Source organism: Schistocerca serialis, chromosome 2, assembly GCF_023864345.2.
Source record: "Schistocerca serialis cubense isolate TAMUIC-IGC-003099 chromosome 2, iqSchSeri2.2, whole genome shotgun sequence".
In the NCBI taxonomy this organism is placed as follows: Eukaryota; Metazoa; Arthropoda; class Insecta; order Orthoptera; family Acrididae; genus Schistocerca; species Schistocerca serialis.
The window spans coordinates 1,121,567,102-1,121,587,563 of record NC_064639.1 but is presented as its reverse complement, the minus strand read 5'-3'; positions in this window follow the sequence as shown (position 1 = coordinate 1,121,587,563).

Sequence of the window (20,462 nt, the reverse complement as noted above, 5' to 3'; positions counted from 1 at the left end):
CACGCCACCTGATCGGTGGATTTGGCGTGAGCCACTGATGGTACACACTGGGTTTTGTCTTCCACAGTCATAATTTGATGAATAGAGTCAATATGTGCTATCCATATTTGCGAGTTCTAAAAATGTGCAAATGAAGTAGTATGATTTTTTCATGAGTATTTAGACTTTACAACAACTAGATAAAAGCATTCGAGAGCTCTACTGATTTTCTGACGATACAAAAAATTATCTTTATTTTGAGAATCTTTCGTTCAGTATAGGACTGCACCTTAATTTTTCGGAGAGGCACGATTCACTACTGATATTATAACTAGATTAATAATAATAATAATAATAATAATTCTATCCATTACTCTAAGCATTCAACGCTAACGTTGTTGTAACACGATAACAAACCTATATTTCCCCCTTTTTCTTGTATTTTTCAATATCCTTTTTCTCTACTCTATTTTTTCAGCACATCTTCATTAATGACTTTCTGCATCCAACTAATACCCACCCCTACAACGCAAATGTTTCCGTCCGCTATCCAGGGACCATGTTTCAACTTCAGAGAGTGTAACAAAAGGCCCAGCTTTTCTGTTTTTAAGAGAACTGTGCAGAATTGCATACAAATTTAAACACCTCATGACTATCTAGAAAGAGAGAACAACATGAAGAATTTTAAAATACACTCCTGAAAATGGAAAAAAGAACACATTGACACCGGTGTGTCAGACCCACCACACTCGCTCCGGACACTGCGAGAGGGCTGTACAAGCAATGATCACACGCACGGCACAGTGGACACACCAGGAACCGCGGTGTTGGCCGTCGAATGGCGCTAGCTGCGCAGCATTTGTGCACCGCCGCCGTCAGTGTCATCCAGTTTGCCGTGGCATACGGAGCTCCATCGCAGTCTTTAACACCGATAGCATGCCGCGACAGCGTGGACGTGAACCGTATGTGCAGTTGACGGACTTTGAGCGAGGGCGTATAGTGGGCATGCGGGAGGCCGGGTGGACGTACCGCCGAATTGCTCAACACGTGGGGCGTGAGGTCTCCACAGTACATCGATGTTGTCGCCAGTGGTCGGCGGAAGGTGCACGTGCCCGTCGACCTGGGACCGGACAGCAGCGACGCACAGATGCACGCCAAGACCGTAGGATCCTACGCAGTGCCGTAGGGGACCGCACCGCCACTTCCCAGCAAATTAGGGACACTGTTGCTCCTGGGGTATCGGCGAGGACCATTCGCAACCGTCTCCATGAAGCTGGGCTACGGTCCCGCACACCGTTAGGCCGTCTTCCGCTCACGCCCCAACATCGGGCAGCCCGCCTCCAGTGGTGTCGCGACAGGCGTGAATGGAGGGACGAATGGAGTCGTGTCGTCTTCAGCGATGAGAGTCGCTTCTGCCTTGGTGGCAATGATGGTCGTATGCGTGTTTGGCGCCGTGCAGGTGAGCGCCACAATCAGGACTGCATACGACCGAGGCACACAGGGCCAACACCCGGCATCACGGTGTGGGGAGCGATCTCCTACACTGGCCGTACACCACTGGTGATCGTCGAGGGCACACTGAATAGTGCACGGTACATCCAAACCGTCATCGAACCCATCGTTCTACCATTCCTAGACCGGCAAGGGAACTTGCTGTTCCAACAGGACAATGCACGTCCGCATGTATCCCGTGCCACCCAACGTGCTCTAGAAGGTGTAAGTCAACTACCCTGGCCAGCAAGATCTCCGGATCTGTCCCCCATTGAGCATGTTTGGGACTGGATGAAGCGTCGTCTCACGCGGTCTGCACGTCCAGCACGAACGCTGGTCCAACTGAGGCGCCAGGTGGAAATGGCATGGCAAGCCGTTCCACAGGACTACATCCAGCATCTCTACGATCGTCTCCATGGGAGAATAGCAGCCTGCATTGCTGTGAAAGGTGGATATACACTGTACTAGTGCCGACATTGTGCATGCTCTGTTGCCTGTGTCTATGTGCCTGTGGTTCTGTCAGTGTGATCATGTGATGTATCTGACCCCAGGAATGTGTCAATAAAGTTTCCCCTTCCTGGGACAATGAATTCACGGTGTTCTTGTTTCAATTTCCAGGAGTGTACTTAAATTATGAGTACGCACTCACGAGTGAAACATTAGAAATGATTCATATAATTTGCAATGCTTGTTTAATTACTAATATGGAAACATTTTCTTTCTTCTCATTTATATGCTTTACGGTCACAATGGAAATTTGCTGCCGCTGCATTTTGCACTTAGTACTGTAGCTGTGTTTTGCTAATCTGTTTCATTGCTGTTAAGTCAGATGTGAACTTGTGTAAAGTTAATTATTCGAATGTATACCTGCAAAGAGAATGGTTTCCTGCAACAGCATGAAGGAGAAAGAAGAAATGGCATCAGATATCTCCTGTAACACATCTTAAGGCATGGGTGATTAAACTCCCTCTTCCTTTAATTAATGTTTTCCATTCCGCTTCCTTTTCTGCCTAGTCATTGTTGTATCACTTCGTATATTACTTTTTAACGTTTCAGCGCCAATCAGTATTAGACGTTTTCGATTTATTATCATTTTCCAACGTTCCACTTTCATTGTAACTCTTTTGTATAGAGGAATAGTTTTTCTGGTTTATGTGTCAATATGATACACAAGATTTATGATTGTCCTTCAGTTTCGCGAGCACCAGAAACTCCACTACTTTGGTCGGGTTGTGAAGTTTGGCTTGTCAGTGGTTTGAAACCCGACAGACATTACTGCTATCTGCGAATGCATGACCATGTCAAACAGTTTCCGAGCTATCACTCAGAAGTGGAATGCACACAACGCAGATTAAAGAGCTGGCTCTCTAGTTTAGCCGGAGTCTAGGGGTAGTGTCTTTGATTATAGTCGACACGTCCTTGATCGCGGGTTAGAACCGAGTCAGTGCTTAAATTTTGAATCAGCAGTGACGACCGATGACTTCCAGCATCACAATTCACCCTCATTCAGCCAACGGTCTTGTCAGAGAGGGCGGAGGTGTGGACAGAGGTTCAGAGCACTCTCTTGCCCTAGGAGTGGGAAACTGCTCCTAAAGGCGGAAGAATCAGCAATGATGAGCGGTATGAGCATGCAGAAGAAAATGAAAACCTCTGCATTAAGGACACATAATGTGTATGCACAGAACACGGATCATGTAATTGGAAAAGTTTCATGATGATTTCTCCATTCGCAAAAGATTACGAACTAGTCCCCCATTCGGATCTCCCGGAGGGGACTGCCAAGGGGGATATGACCATCAGAAAAAGACTGAATAACCAAGTAAAGCAGCACATCCTACAAGATAGGGTGTGGAACGCCAGAATTTGAATGTGATAAAGAAACTAGAAAATATGAAATGAGGACTCGTACGGATCAATCTAGGCGTAGTGGGGGTCAGTGAATTGAAATGGAAAGAAGACAAGGATTTTAGGTCACATAAGTACACGTCAATATCAGCAACTGCAACCGAGCGAGGTTGCGCAGTCGTTAGCATCCACATCATTGTGGAACATTCCAGAACACTCTCGAATGTTGTGGAATGTTCTGGAACAGTATGGACCATCTGTAGTCTCTTTGGTATTTTCTGGAATTGCCACTACTGGAGCTAACCATTGGTCGTGGGTTTGAACGTTAGTCTCTTACCAGTGACGAAGGAGGAATCGAGAATGTAGTGCAGCGAGTGAATAAAAACAAACGGTGAATTGTGAATAGTCAAACAGACACAATGACTAAATATAAATCGAAAATAATGTGTGAAAAGTGTGTCAAGTGTACTTAGTGTATTTTTTAATAATAAGTTGACCTGTTTTATGAGTTAGGCAATGCCCAAGCGTAAAAGAAGAGGAGATCTTGCCAGTCTGAAGCAAAACGGCGAAAACAAAATTAACAACGAAACTGACGAAAGACGCGAAGAGCGTTGAAGTTCCCAACGATCGAGAATGAGCACCGTGAGAAGCAGAGCAACCAAAGTACAGCTAAATGAACGGATTCAGGAATCAAGAACTGAGTCACAATCTTCTAATAAAAGCCTGCGAACTCAAGGTAGCCATGAAAATATTTCCCACGACAACAAGTAAACAGTGCAACCTAAGAAATTAAGTATTACACTACGACGCGATAAAGGAATATAACAAACACGTCATAAACGGAAAAATGTATATCATCTGACAACTTCGGTAGAGGAACGCCAGGGTTGTGAGTGGAGTAATTCGAATACTTCCACTGGAAGCACCTCCGACGGAATTTTCATGTTACATGACCGGGGAAACTGGAAAATCAAGACACTTCCTCCAAGATATAAAAGCGTATAGCGCCTGTTTCCAGATGACTTTTTTGTTTCACTTCGATCAATGCTAACAGAGATGAGATCGATTATGTTTCTGTTTTCCATCCAATGACAAAAGTATCACAACATGGGACATTACTAACTACTCACTGAAGACCATAAATTTCTGCGAGTAAATCTCATACGAAGTGAAGAAAAAGAAACCGATCAACGATGCACAAATAGCAGTGGATTGAGACGAGAAGTAGGCCGAGCTGTACAGAGAATCTTACACGAATACAATCAACAGGTTCACATAATCAAAACAGCACTAGACCGAATTATTTCTGATGACTTACATAATTCGAGCAGACAAAAGACGACATGGAGAATACGAATGTCGATTTAATGCACCTCAGGCGAAATCGCCGCAACCAGTGACATAACACAACCAGTGACATAATTGTACAACGAGAAGAGAAGGACTACAACGCGTTGCAAAGAAGCACCGTTCATTTGATGCCCTCCAGTCTCCATTAACATTCCTACACGGACAGGACGGATATCATTTTAATGTGAAAGAATTAGAACCTGAAACAGGCGTAGTAACAAACAAAACTGTTACTAACAAGAAGTTCTGTTACAAACAAAACACTCAAAAGGAGTTCTATGCTTACCGCTTAATGATCAGAGACAACGAAACGTAGAATCACATTCTCAACATTCGCCGTTTATTCCAGCAATTCCTGGTAGATATGTACGCAAAAGCGGAACGGATGGTTTACATAAGACTGAAACAGAAGAAAATATCTGTCCGGGGTGGCTGAGCAGTTCTAGGCGCTACAGCCTGGAACCGCGCGACCACTACGGTCGCAGGTTCGAATCCTGTTCGGGCATGGATGTGTGTGATGTCGTTAGGTTAGTTAGGTTTAAGTAGTTCTAAGTTCTAGGGGACTGGGGCATGGATGTGTGTGATGTCCTTAGGCTAGTTAGGTTTAAGTAGTTCTATGTTCTAGGGGACTGATGACCTCAGATGTTAAGTCATATAGTGCTCAGAACCAGAACCAGAAGAAAATGTGCATGGAAGAACACATCCACCTACGAGACACAGTCATAAATGATGGAAACATTGACGACATTGGAACAATGGTAATCTTACCCTCAACATTCATAGGTGGTCCGAGACACAAACATGAATACACTCAAGATGCCATGACCTACTAAAGAATATACGTACGGCCTGACCTCTTCAAAACATTCACATGCAACTTGTCGTGTCCAGAAATCAAAGAGCAACTGGGATACAGATACGCCCCCATGCATGCTGTTTCCCGAATTTTCCGACAAAAACAAATAAGGTATATTGAAGTCATCACAAAATATCACAACTTTGGAACCGTTAGATGCTGCATGTCCATAATCGAATGGCAAAAAGAAGGACAGCCTCACTCACAGAATCACAGATGGCTACTCCACAGAATTCATTACACGGATATCGACAAAATCATCTAAGTTGAATTTCCCAATCCACAAGAAGATGTGGAACTGTACGACGTAGTAGCGAAAAACATGATTCACGGATGATGCGGGCCATTAAACCACAATTCGCCAAGTATGAGTGATGGAAAATGTCCTAAAAATACCAAAACCAACTTGGACGGCACACAGACCTGAGCTGATGGCTGTCCCAAATACGGAAGATGATCACCCAAAACAGTGGTTTCACAGCAAATATGAAAATACGAAGCAACGATGGAGTAGAAACAGGTAATCTGTGGGACGTACCATATAGCACAATACTTATCAAAATGTACCAAACACACATAAACACAAAATACTGCAATTCAGTGAGATCCATCAAATACGGCTGTAAGGATGTGAACAAAGGCAGTATTTCAAATAGTGAAGACAGTGAACAACAAAATAGAAACGACGAGATCCTGATGTACCTAAATGGAGGATACATCAACAGTAACGAAGCAGCGTGGCGGATTTTCGGTTTTCCCATACACGAACCCGAACCGGCTGTGCAGTACATTTGAAGATTGGGCAGAAATTTTACTTCACAAAAGATACCGCCAGAAAAATTGCAACCAAACCACCTCAGAACACAATATTAACGGCTTTTTACCAACTGTGCTGAACGAGTCCATTCGCTAAAAGAATACTATGTGTCCATATCTCTTTCAACGACGAAAACAAGGATTTCCAGTAGAAGATCATCCAGGATCATGGTAACTGCCACACCGGTCCGAGTACACATCGTATATCCGAACAACGCCGAATGTTTGTACCCCGGATGTTTCTACACGAAATATGGGGACCAGCAAATTTACAGATCTCAAACTGTTGACGGTTACCTAAGCGAGACGTGCAGAGAAGCATGCCAAAGCTTAGGACTACTGGAAAACGACAACCACTGAGAATTAACACCACAAGAAGCCTCAATCACAGCCTCAACTGAACAAAAGAGAAACTTATTCGCCATAATTCCAACAACATACAACTCATCGAATCCAGAACAGCTACGGAATTCCTTCAAAGAAATTATAAGGATAGACATACTGTACCAAATCCGAGCTAGGTGGCGCAGTGGTTAGTACACTGGACTCGCAATCGGGAGGACGACGGTTCAAACCGTCCGAACGTTCAGATTTAGGTTTTCATTGATTTCCCTACATCGCTCCAGGCAAACGCCGGTATGGTTCCTTTGAAAGGACACGGCCACTTTCCGTCCCCATCCTTGACACAATGGACTAGCGGTTCTAGGCGCTTCAGTCTAGAACCGCGCGACCGCTACGGTCGCAGGCTCGAATCCTGCCTCGGGCATGGATGTGAGTGTTGTCCTTAGGTTAGTTAGGTTTAAGTAGTTCTAAGTTCTAGGAGACTGATGCCCTGAGATGTTAAGTTCCATAGAGCTCAGAGCCATTTGAACCATTTGAACCATTTGAACCTTGACATAATCCGCGTTTCTGCTCCGAATCTAATGACCTCTATGTTGGCGGACGAAAACCCAATCTTCCTTCCTTCCTTCCAAATCCGACAAGCTCATCATGACCTGACCTTCGAAGTCAACGCTGACGTCTTCAGTGAAACAGTCATTCTCCTAGAAGATAAATGTTTAACAATAAACAACCAGACCTTAGTACAACCTGGGATGCAAGCATCACGAAAAGATGCTATCAGAGTGCTAAATTTCGAAACTATAAACGAAAGAAACTACAACTTCAGCGAACTGCATCAATACATTGCTCACAACAAACCACTCCTCAATGACAATCAAAAGGAAAATTACGAATTTTCCATGAACCGGAATGACAGCAACACTGTCTGAATTATTTACTTGGAGGCCCCAGGTGGCACCGAGAAAACGTTTCTAATTAATCTACTGCTGGCTGAAATACGTGTTAAATAACATGTCGCACTTGCACTGGCATCATCCGGAATTGCAGCCTCACTTACGGAAGGAGGACGAACTGCCCATACAATCCTACAACTGCCGTTGAATATAGCCCAAGAACAATTCCCTATATGGAATATCTTAAGAACATCTGGTTGGAATGGGCTTCTAAAAATAGGTAAAATTATCTTCTGAGACGAATGCTCACTGCCAAATAAGAAATTCCTCGAAGCCATGGACAGACAAGACTTGCGAGGAAACTCTGAAGTGATGGAAGAAGCTCTACTCATATTCTCAGGAGATTTTCGACAAATACTTCCAGTTATCTCCAAGTCAACACCAGCAGACGAGATCAATGCATGCTTAAAAGGAAATCATATCTCAGGCCACAAAAACAAAAATATAAGAGTTGAACTACCGAAAGACGAAACCAGAGCATATTGTGCTCAAAAACATTTACAAATAGCCAAAGGCACATATCCTATTGACCAGACGACAGGCCTCATTAAACTCAGCAGTGATTTCTGGAACACAGCCACTACTGAAAATGAACTCATCTACCGAATTTATGCAAACATAGTTCACAACTATACCCATCCCGACTGGCTATTTGAAAGGGCAGTTTTGGCAACTAAAAATAATACTGTCGACTTTATCAACGTTAATACTCAACGGAAAATTCCCAGTAAAGAGAGAATATACAAATCGATCGACACGATGGTAGACGTCGAAGAAAATGCGAATTTCCCTACAGAATTTCTAAACTCTTTGGAAGTACCAGGAATGCCATTGCACTGCCTTCAACTTAAGACTGAAGCTCCTGTCATACTACTCAGAAATCTCAACTCACCAAAACTATGTAACGCAAGAAGGACTATCGTCCAACAGCTATCGAATAACATCATCGATGCCGAACTTAAGACTGGAAAGTACAAAGGACACACACTATTTAATCCCAGAATATCTCTGATCTCTACTGAACTACCATTCCAATTAAAAGACTGCAATATCCAGTCAAATTAGCCTACAGTATTACAGTTAACAAAGAGCAAGGACAAACTTTAAAATATTGCGGCATCAACCTCAAAGACTCCTGCTTCTCTTACGGTCAGTTGACGTAGCTACTGTAAATAGTTAAAATAGGTTTTCAATAAAACTTTTTTACCTCTCACATTTCAACAAGTATTGTAAATAGTTAGAATATATTTTCAACTTTTTCACCTCTTATACTTTAAAGTTTATCCTTTATTACAACTACGACACAGTCTCATATCAGCTCCCTGAGCGAAGCTGGGTACCCCAGCTAGTATACAGTATGTACAAGACCAAAGACGGAAAAATAAGAGTGGAAGACCAGCAACGAAGTGCTAGTATTAAAAAGGGTGTAAGACAGGTATGTAGCCTTTCGCCCCTGCTGTTCAACCTACAATGAAGCAATGACGGAAATAAAAGAAACGTTGAAGGGCGGGATTAAAATTCGAGCTGAAAGAAAATCAGGGACCAGATTCGCTGACGACTTTGCCATCCTAAGTGAAAGTAAAGAATTAAAGCATCTACTGAATGAAATTAACAGTCTAATGAGAACAGAATATGGATCGTTAGTAAATCGAAGAAAGATGGAAGTAATGAGAAGCAGCAGAAATGAGAATTACGAGGAACTTAAGATCAGTATTGGTGATCACGAAGTAGATGAGGTTAACGAATTCCGCTACCTAGGGAGCAAAATAACTCATTACGGACGAAGCAAGGAGGACACAAAACACAGAATAGCAGTGGCAAAACAAGAATTCCTGAGAGAGAGAAATACATCAGTATCAGTTTGAGGTAGCAAATTCTGATAATGTATATATGGAGCAGAGCATTGTATGAAAGTGAATCATGGAGTGTGGGAAAACCAGAAAAGGAAAACATGGAACAATTTAAGATGTGGTGCTACAGCAAAATGTTGAAAGTTAGGTGGTCTGATAGGGTAACTAATGATGAGGTTCTCTGGAAAATCGGCGAGGAAAGGCATATATGGAAAACACTGTTAAGAAGAACGGACAGGATGGTAGGACATCTCTTAAGACATCACGGAATAACTTTCATGGTACTAGAGCGAGCTGAAGAGTACAACACGATAGGGGAAGGCAACCATAGGAACACATCCAGCACATAACTGAGGACGTGGGTTGTAGGTGCTGCTCAAAGACGTAGTGGGTGGCCACATCAAACCAACAGACCATTACTGGCATGTCCGACGACTAGTGATTTGCCCCTTGTGAAAGGACGCAAAGCATCGAACGAATCGAAGGCTCAATGAGGTGTCTCACCCTTAGTCTGCAAGTGGTGGAGTCGAGGCCAGAAGTGGTTCGCTGAAGTTGGTGGCATTTCACTTACCATGCCTTGGGCCTTGGGTTGTGAGTTATTAGTTACTTACTACGACAATACAGCTTCTTGTGGTATCCACCGTTGTTTAATCTCAAATGCATCACTGCCCACCCTTCTCCGTGAGCGGCCCGCTGCTAACGTCGGAGCCCGTCTTCAGGTGCGCGCGCTTCGAAACACAGGGAGTTTCCACCATCACCACTCAGCGACTGGTGGCCCAGAATATACAGAGACTCTATCCACTAACTGCATTACCTATGGATCCTTGTTAAACGCCATTCTTGCCGGCTAAAACCCAGTCCTCATCATGCTATATTTCTGTTTCACAAGTCGGAAGAGCTACGCTGCGGTGGACCTACTGTTCGATTTTGATTCGTTTGCACCGGGCACTTAGAATCCGAATGATATACTGGAACTTAGACTTCAGCGTTCACTAGGCTTAGTGTGTCACCGGACTTGTGATTCCGCTGCAAGTCTGCATTTCACTAGCACTTCCTGGCCATTGGTATAGCTACTATGAGTTTACACTGAAGCGCCAAAGATACTGGTATACGCATGCTTATTCAAATACAGAGATATGAAAACAGGCAGAATACGGTGCTGCAGTAGGCATCGCCTACAAAAGAGAACAAGTGTCTGGCGCAGTTGTTAGATCGGTTACTACTGCTACAAAGGCAGGTTATCAAGATTTAAATAAGTTTCAACATGATGTTACTGTCGACGCAAGAGCGATTGGACACAACATCTCCGAGGCAGCGATGACGTTGCCGGTAAAACAGCAAATCTCCGACATCGCTGCGGCCGAAAAAGGATCCTGAAGAGTATCGTTCAATGTGATCTAAGTGCAACCGGTTCGCAAATTGCTGCAGATTTCAATAATGGGCTATCAACAAGCGTCAGCGTGCAAGCATCATTGATATGGGCTTTCTGAACCGAAACCAACTCGTGTACCCTTGCTGACGACACAGAGATTTATGCCTCGCCTAGGTCCGTCAACACCGACATTAGTATGTTGATTACTGGAAACATGTTGCCTGGTCGGACGAGTGTCGTTTCAAATTGTATCGAGCGGATGAACGTGTACGGGTATGGAGACACCTTCACGAATCCATGGACCCTGCATGTCAGCAGGGCTGTTCAAGGTGGTGGAGTCTCTGTAATAGCGTGGGGGGCGCGCTGTTGAAGTCATATGGGATCCCTGATACGTCTGGATATGACTCTGATACGTGACACGTACGTAAGCATACTGTCTGATCATTTGCATCCATTCATGTCCATTGTACATTCCGACGGACTTGGACACTTCCAGCAAGACAATGCGACACCCCCACTTCTACAATTGCTACACAGTGGCTCCAGGGATACTCTTCTGATTTTAGACACTTCCGACGGCTATCAAACTCCCCAGACGGATTTACGGACAGCCCCGTAGGATTCATGGTGTCAATCCCCACCCCCAGCACTACGTCACACATTAGTCGAGTCTATGTCAGGTTCTTTGGCTCTTCGGTGTATATAATTTACTATAAAGTGTTCATCTACAAGCTTTCGCTTGGTAAATAACAAGAAACCGCGGTAACATTTGCACTTTCCATTCAGAAGATACCTTCACTTTCTCCTTTCTGAAAATCGAATTTTCTGTGAGTCTATGGCTGCTATGATATTTACAAAAACGTAAACAGTATTGCTGTTTCACTCTCAATTAATTCTCATGGCGCCTCCTAGATACGATTCACCAACTTGTAGAAATTTGTGTTCAACTAATTTAATTATTTAATACTCGTAGTAAGCCAAACCTGAAGCAATGCGTAATTGAGAACGCACCTTCTCAGTTATTAGTAGGATCGGCGTCAAGCCAACAGCGATGAGTTTACGTTTATCAGAGTGAACCTTGACTGATGACCTGTTAAATGGTCACGCTGTGCTTGGTCCTACGATTAGTTTCAACTATGTTTACTTGGAACTGACTTGTCGGCGATTATGAAAATTACGATCTAGAAGTTTTTCTGCCCGAAATTGTTTCGAGAATGAACATAGGGGCATCAAGAATACGTAGTAAGTAACGCCAGTCCTGATTGACTGCACAGAACTTCATGAACGAAAGAGAATAAACCATACGACAATGACAATAGGGGAGAAGAAAAACTTTGAAGGGGAGTTCCGCTTGGTTACACTCTATAAGAACGACACGAGAACACCAAGTTCTCGTCTGCTGGAGACATAGAGAAGGCAAGATGCCTCGATAGCCATTGGTACTTTTAGACTGCAGTCGTGCCAGTCTCTTCCTCGTCAGTTTTGTTCACGCCACATCTCTTCCATCGAATAGGGCGTAGATTTGCCGAATGTAGCTGAGGATGCGCTGCCCTGTTCACTTCATCTTATTTTGTCACCACAGATTTCATCAACAACAGCACTAACAGCCCGCTGGCGGTAATCTTTCGCTTTTCTTAAGCTTTCTCTGGCTGAAGACAAGAAATAAACTTACGTGTCAAAAATCATGCGACAGCTAAATGCACGTACACACACGACGCTAATATAGCTTATACAAGGCATAAAAGGGAAATCCATTTGCGGATCTATTATTTTTACTCAGATGATTCATTTGAAAAGGTTCCCGACGTGATTGTGGCCCTATGATGGGAATCAACAAACTCTTAACGGGCAATGGTAGTTGGTGCTAGACGCATGGGACATTTCATTTCGGAAACCGATAGGAAATTCAATTTACCGAGATCCAAAGTGTCAAGAGTGTGCCGAGAGGCATTGCCTTTCACCACCTCGCCCCACCTCTCATTGCTATTGGTGGGGAAGCTTTCGTGTTTTGCGATACAAATACCCGTTCCGGAGTAGCAACCGTAATTGAAGGTTATCTATTGAGAGACTAGACAAGCCTGTGGTTTCTGAAGAGGAGCGGTAACCTGTTCAGTAGTTGCAGGGATAACAGTGTGCACGATTCATTGATCTGGTCTTGGAACAACACCTAAAACGGCCTTGCTCTGCTGGTACTGCGAACGGCTGAAAGGAAGGGGCAACCATAGTCGTAATTTTTCCCGAGGACATGCACCTTTACGTGGTTAAAAGGTAATCGAATTCCCTTGGGTAAAATATTTCGGAGGTAAAATAGTCTCCTATTCGGATTTCCGTGAGGGGGGAGGGGGCGGGGGGGGGGGGGGGGGGAACTACTCAGGAACATGTCGTTATCAGGAGAAACAAAACTGTCGTTCTACGGATTGGAGCGTGGAATGACAGATCCCTTGATGGGTCAAGCAGCTCGGAAACTTTAAAAAGGGAAACAGATTAAAGTTAGACGTAGCTTTGGTTAGTTAAGTTCGGCGTCAGCAGGAACAGGAAGCCGCCCGCTGTGGCAGAGCTGTTTTAGGCGCTTCAGTCCGGAACCGCGCTGCCGCTATGGTCACAGGTTCGGATCCTGCCTCGGGCATGGATGTGTGTGATGTCCTTAGGTTAGTTAGGTTTAAGTAGTTCGAACTTCTAGGGGACTGATGAACTCAGACGTAAAGTCCGATAGTGCTTACAGCCATTTGAACCATTTCGAGGAACAGGACTTCTGGTCAGATGAATACAGAGTTATAATTTACAAAATGAAATAGGGGTAATGCGGGAGTAGGCTTAATAAATAACAAAAAATCAGGAACGCGGAAAGATACTATGAATAGCACAATAAACGCATTATTGTAGCCAAGAAAGACATGAAACCCATATCCAACACAATATTACAAGTTCATATACCAACTAACTCTGCAGATAATGAATAGATTGAGAAATGTATGGTGAGATAGAAGAAATTATTCAGGTAGACGAAATTTAATACTTATAGGGGACTAAAATTCGAAAGTAGGAAAATGAAGACAAGGAAAAATAGAGGATGAATACGACTGGGGAAGGGAAGGTAAGCAGAAGCAGCCTGGTAGGATTTTGCACAAAGCATAATCTAATCATAGCTAACACTTGATGTAAGAATCATGAAAGAAGGTGTATCCATGGAAGATAGCTGGAGACACCGGAAGGTTTCAGATTGATGATATAATGGCAAGACATTGACTGTGGAATCAGATTGTTAATTGTAAGACATTTCCAGGGCCAGATGCGGCTTCTGACCACAATTCATTGGTTATGAACTGTAGAGTAAAACTGAAGAAACTGCAGAAGGTAGGATATTAAGAAGATGGGAGCTGGATAAACTGAAATAACCAGAGGTTCTAGAGAATTCCAGAGGGAGCATTTGGGAACGATTGACAAAGACAGGGGATAGGAATACCGTAGAAGAAGGATGGGTAGCTTCGAGAGATGAAATAATGAAGGCAGCGGAGAATCAAGTAGGTAAAATGTCGAGGGCTAGTAGATATCATTAGGTAACACAAGAGATATTGAATTTAAATGATGAAAGGAGGAGTCAGTTATCGGCGAGAGCAGCGCTGCTTTTCTCACCTGATGATGGCGGCCAGGTGGACCGCTGAAATATTGTGCTAAGATGGAAGTTCGATCCGGCTGGAAACCCGACAAGAATTTGTTATATTAATATGCCGGAAGAGTTTACTTAGTCATGAAAGGAGGAAATATAAAAATGCAGTAAATGAAGCAAGGGAAAGAGAATACGTCCGCAGCTCGCGGTCGTGCGGTAGCGTTCTCGCTTTCCGCGCCCGGGTTCCCGGGTTCGATTCCCGGCGGGGTCCGGGATTTTCTCTGCCTCGTGATGACTGGGTGTTGTGTGATGTCCTTAGGTTAGTTAGGTTTAAGTAGTTCTAAATTCTAGGGGACTGATGACGATAGATGTTAAGTCCCATAGTGCTCAGAGCCATTTGAACCATTTTTTGAAAGAGAATACAAAGGTCTAAAAATAGATATTGACAGGAAGTGCAAAATGGCTAAGCAGGAACAGTTAGAGGACAGATGTAAGGATTTAGAAGCACGTACCACAAGGGGAAAGATGGAGATGTACTTGAGGGCAACTTAATGGAAATGGAAGAGGACGTAAATGAAGAAATGATGAGAGATATGATACTGCGTGAAGAATTAGAGAGAGCACACAAAGATTTAAGACTTTCCATCTGGTGAGCGAGAGGTATGAGGAAGGTGAAACACCCGCAGCCTTCAAAATGAATACAATAATTCCAATTCTAAAGAAAGCAGGTCTGAAAATTACCGAACGACTGCAAATTATTATTCGAATTCTTTACAGAAAAATGGAAAAACTGGTAGAAGCCACCTTGGGGAAGATCAGTTTACATTCCGGAGAAATGTACCAACACCCGAGGCAGTATTGGCCCTACGATCGCTGACAGAAGATACTTACAGCAAGGCAAACCTACGTTTACACCCTATGTTTATATCCTACGTTTACAGCGTTTGTAAACTTAGAGAAAGCTTTTGGCAATGTTGACTAGAATACTCTGTTTCAAATTCTAAAGGTGACACTGGTAAACTGCAGGGAGTGAAAGGTTGTTTAAAAGTTGTACAGAAACCAGATGGCAGTTATAAGAGCCGAGGACCATGAAAGGGAAGTAATGGTTGAGAAGGATGTGAGACTGGGTTATAACCTATCAGTGATGTCATTCTATCTGTATATTGAACGAGCAGTAAAGTAAACAAAAGAAAAATTTGGAGCAGGAAATAAAAACTTTTAGGTTTGCCGATGGCATGGTAATTCTCTCAGACACAGGAATGGACTTGGAAGGGCAGTTGAACAGAGTGGACAACGTCTTCAAAGGAGGATATAAGATGAACATAAAGAAGCAAAACGAGGATATTGGAATGTAGTCTATATAAATCAGGTGATGCTGAGGTGATTAGATAAGTAAATGAAAAACTTAAAGTAGTAGATACGTTCTGCTATGTGGATAGATAAAAACGGATGATGGTCAAAGTGAGAAGGATGTATTATGTAGACTGGCAATGGAGAGAAAAGCGTTTCTGAAGAGGAGAAATTTGTTATCGACGAGTATGAAATGGTTCAAATGGCTCTAAGCACCATGGGACTTAACACCTGAGGTCATCAGTCCCCTAGACTTAGAACTACTTAAACCTAACTAACCTAAGAACATCACACACAGCAATGCCCGATGCAGGATTCGAACCTGCGACCGTAGCACCGGCGGTGTTCCAAACTGAATCGCCTAGAACCGCTCCGCCATAGCGGCTGGCTTGATATCAGGGGATCACCAATTTAGAAGTGGAGATAAGCATGATGGGTAAAATTCGTAGAGAGAGACTAAGAGCTGAATACAGTAAGCAGATTCAGTAGGATGTAGATTGCAGTAATTACCCAGAGATAAAGAGGCTTGCACAGGATAGAGTAATATCGACTGAAGAGCACAACGACAACAACAGACGCCCACCCCGGAAAACGCAGTGGCCGATTGCCTTCGTTTATCGACCGAGCAGCGGAGTTTGTGCAGAGTTGTTAGTGCTAACAGACAAGCAACTATTCTTGAAATAACAACAGAAATGAATGTCGGGCTTACGAATGTATTCTTTAGGACAGTGAGGCGAAAGCTGGCTTTAATGGGCTGCGGCAGCAAGCGGCTGACGCGAGTGCCTTTGCTAACAGCACAACATCGGCTGCAGCGCCTCTCCTGGTCTCCTGACCATATCGGCTGGACCATAGTCGACTCTAAAACCGTGGCCTGGTCAGATGAGTCCTAATGACAGTTGGTAAGAGCTGATGGTAGAGTTCGAGTGTAGTGGAGACGCCACGAAGCCATGGACCCAAGTTGTCAAAAAATACTATACAAGCTGATGGTGGCTCCATAAACATATGACCTGTGTTTACATGGAACGGACTGAGTTCTCTGGCCCATTTAAACCGATCATTGATTGAATACGGTTATGTTCAGCTACTTAATTGTTCGTGATAGGTTTGAAGAACGTTTTGGACAATTCGAGCGAATGATTTGGCTGTACAGATTGCCCAACTTGAATCCCATCGAAATTTATGGGACATATTGGAGAGGTCAGGTCGTGCACAAAATCCTTCACAGCAACTCTTTTGCAATTACGGACAGCTGTAGACGTAGCATGGCTCGATATTTATGCAGAGTACCTCCAGTGATGTGTTGAGTCCATGCCACGTCTAGTTGGTGCTTTACCCTAGGCAAAAATGGTCCGACACATAACTTATGCGACTATAGCGTAATAAGCCCATTTAAGATGTGTCTCTAGTGTTAATCAGGCAAAGTGCCCTCGATATGTCTTGTTGGCTGAGGAGCTAGCCATTATTCGTTTTTTCAAATAGATACTTTCCCTGTTTATGCTGTCACTGGTTTAGTACATGTTCTTGTCAACGTTAATTTTTTGTTGCCTGATTCCGGCACTGCAATATTACGCTCTATCATCTCTCTCTTTGTCCGCCCCGATATCTAAGTGGTCAGCGTGACGGATTGCCGTCGTAGGTTCGAATCCTGCCTCGGGCATGGATGTGTGTGATGTCCTTAGGTTAGTTAGGTTTAAGTAGTTCTAAGTTCTAGGGGACTTATGATCACAGCAATTGAGTCCCATAGTGCTCAGAGCCATTTGAACCATTTGAACCGGATTGCCGTCCTACGGGCCGGGTTTGATTACCGGCTGGGTCGGGGATTTTCTCCGCTCAGGGACTGGGTGTTGTGCTGTCTTCATCATCATTTCATTCCCATTCGGCGCCCAATATGGTGTCGAATGTAATGAGACCTGCACCAAGGCGGCCGGACCTGCCCCGCCAGGGGCCTCCTGGCCAATGACGCCAAACCCTCATTTCCAGTTTCCATCTCTCTCTTTCACGACTGTACGACAACTATTGCATTTACTATTTGGCCTATAGTAACTAGCAACATGCCCAGGTCATAGAAGTACTAGAATGATTTATCATAACGAAACACTATACATATGTATTACTTTATTAACTGATGCTTTAATAGCCGGCCGTTGTGGCTGAGCGGTTCTAGGCGCTTCAGTCTGGAAATGCGCGACACCTACGTTCACAGGTTCGAATCTTGCCTCGGGCATGGATGTGTGTGATGTCCTTAGGTTAGTTAGGTTTAAATAGTTCTAAGTTCTAGGGTACTGATGACCGCAGATGTTAAGTCCCATAGTGCTCAGAACCATTTTTTGATGCTTTAATCATCATCATCATCTTGGACAGTTTCCAGCCACTGGCTGGATCTGTCGGGAACACAAGCCTCTCCATCGTGTTTGTCTTTCCACCATTCCCCCTCTTCCACCTTCGTCCAGTTCTCTCCTCTTCTCGTCACACATTCCTTCACTCCCTTCACCCATCTATCTCTTGGTCTTCCCCTGGGCCTCTTCCCCTCCAGTTGCAGATCAAACATCCTCTTTGGAATTCTTCCCTCATCCATTCTCTTCATGTGTCCATACCACTGCAGTCTTGATTTTTCTATCCTGTCCTGTACTGGTTCCTCCTTTAGTCTTTCCCTCACATACACATTTCGCAATCTGTCTCGTCTTGTTACACTCAACCTGCTCCTCTGGAACTTCATTTCACTTGCTTGTATTCTACTTTTGTCGCTTTTGTGCAATACCCATGTCTCACTTCCGTATGCCAATATGGGGACAAAGTAGGTTCGGTATATAATTCCCTTGGATTTCTGTGGCACCTCCTTGCTCCAAATAAGCCCCTAATGCATTTGAAGAACTGCCCTGCTTTTCTGCACCTTTCATTTATTTCCATTGCGTTTCCCCCCTTACTTTCAATCATGATTCCCAGGTACTTGAAGTTCTCTACCACTTGTAGTTTTTCCCCTCCACAAGTTATATCCACATTTGGCCTATTCTTCTTCCTTGTTGCGACAATTATTTCACTTTTCTTTGCAGAGAAATGCATTCCATATTGTGCTGCCGTTGCCTCCCATACATCTAACTGCTCTTGCACCTCCTTCTCGCAATTTCCCCATAACATCAGGTCATCGGCAAAAAGCACTGCTTTCATTTTATGATCTCCAATTGCATCTGATACTTGCTGTAGGATTTCATCCATAACAATAATAAACAATAAAGGCGAAAGTGCACTTCCCTGTCGCAGCCCATTTTCCAGCTTGAACCATGCAGTACGTTCCCTCCCCACTTTCACACAACTCTCACTTCCCTCATACATTTTTCTGACTTTTCGTGTTATCTCTTCATCTATCCCTTTTGCGTTCAGCACATCTCAGAGCTTGTCCCTATAGATACTGTCATACGCCTTCTCAATATCTAAAAAGGCCGTGGTTAAGTCCTTCCCGTACTCATAGTGCCTTTCCTGCAGTTGCTTTACCGCAAATATGAGGTCCGTTGTTGATCTTCCCGGTCTGAAACCATACTGCTCCTCTTGCAGTCTACTTTCAATACTGCTTCTTATTCTCTTCTCCAGGATCTTTTCATACATTTTTCCACAGTGGCATAGCAGGGTGATTCCTCTGTAGTTCTCACATCTCCTTTTATCCCCTTCCTTGAAGATCGGGACTATAATTCCTTTCTTCCAATCATCAGGAATTCTGTTCTCCTTCCACACCACCCTCAGCACTCTGTATAGCCACTGGGTCCCTACTTCTCCTGCTGCTCGTATCATATCCACTGTTACTAAGTCCCAACCTGGTTGCCTTGCCCCCTTTCATCCTCTTTATGGCTTCTTCCACTTCATTCCAAGTTAGATCATCAATTTCCCCACTATTATAATCGTCTGCTGCCTTAGGCTCTCCATCGCTGTTAGTTACCCGCTTGACGGCATTCAACAGATCTTCAAAGTACTCCTTCCAAATCTTTTTGAGCTCATGCGTTTCCTCCACAACTCTTCCATTATTATCCACGATCCTCAGGCACTCGCTTCTGTCGTTCCTCTTGTTTCTTACGTTGGTTTTAAGTACTTTTTTGTTCCCTTCACTGTCGTCTTATAACATTCTTGTCCATTTTTCCATCCACTTCTTCTTCTCCGCCCTTACTATGGTCTGTGCCGCTTTCTTGCTTCCCTTATATTTTACCCTAGCTTCCTCTGTTCGGGTCTGGTACCATTCTCTGAAGGCTTTGTTCTTTCGAAGTACTGCCTCTTTACATATGTTGTTCCACCATGGGGTTTCCTTACTTCTCCTCTTTGTGCTAGTTCTTCCGCACACAGTCTCAGCTGCCTCAACTAGAGCCCTCTTAAAATCTCCCCATTCTTCTTCCACTGTTCTCTGATCTTCCTTTGGCAGCTTCTTCCTGACCAGTGTCTGGTACTGGGTCCTCCGTTCATCCTCTTTCAGCATCCATGTCTTCAACCTTTTCTTCTGTATGTCTGTTGCGCTCCTGTCTTTTTTCTCTCTCAGGGTGGCTACCAACAGCCGATGGTCACTGTCTAAGGCCTCAGATGGAATGGCCTTAACATGCTTTAATATTTATGTTATTTTATGCAATTTGTATTCATGGATGACAGTCCGACAGGCGATATATCATTTTTTTTG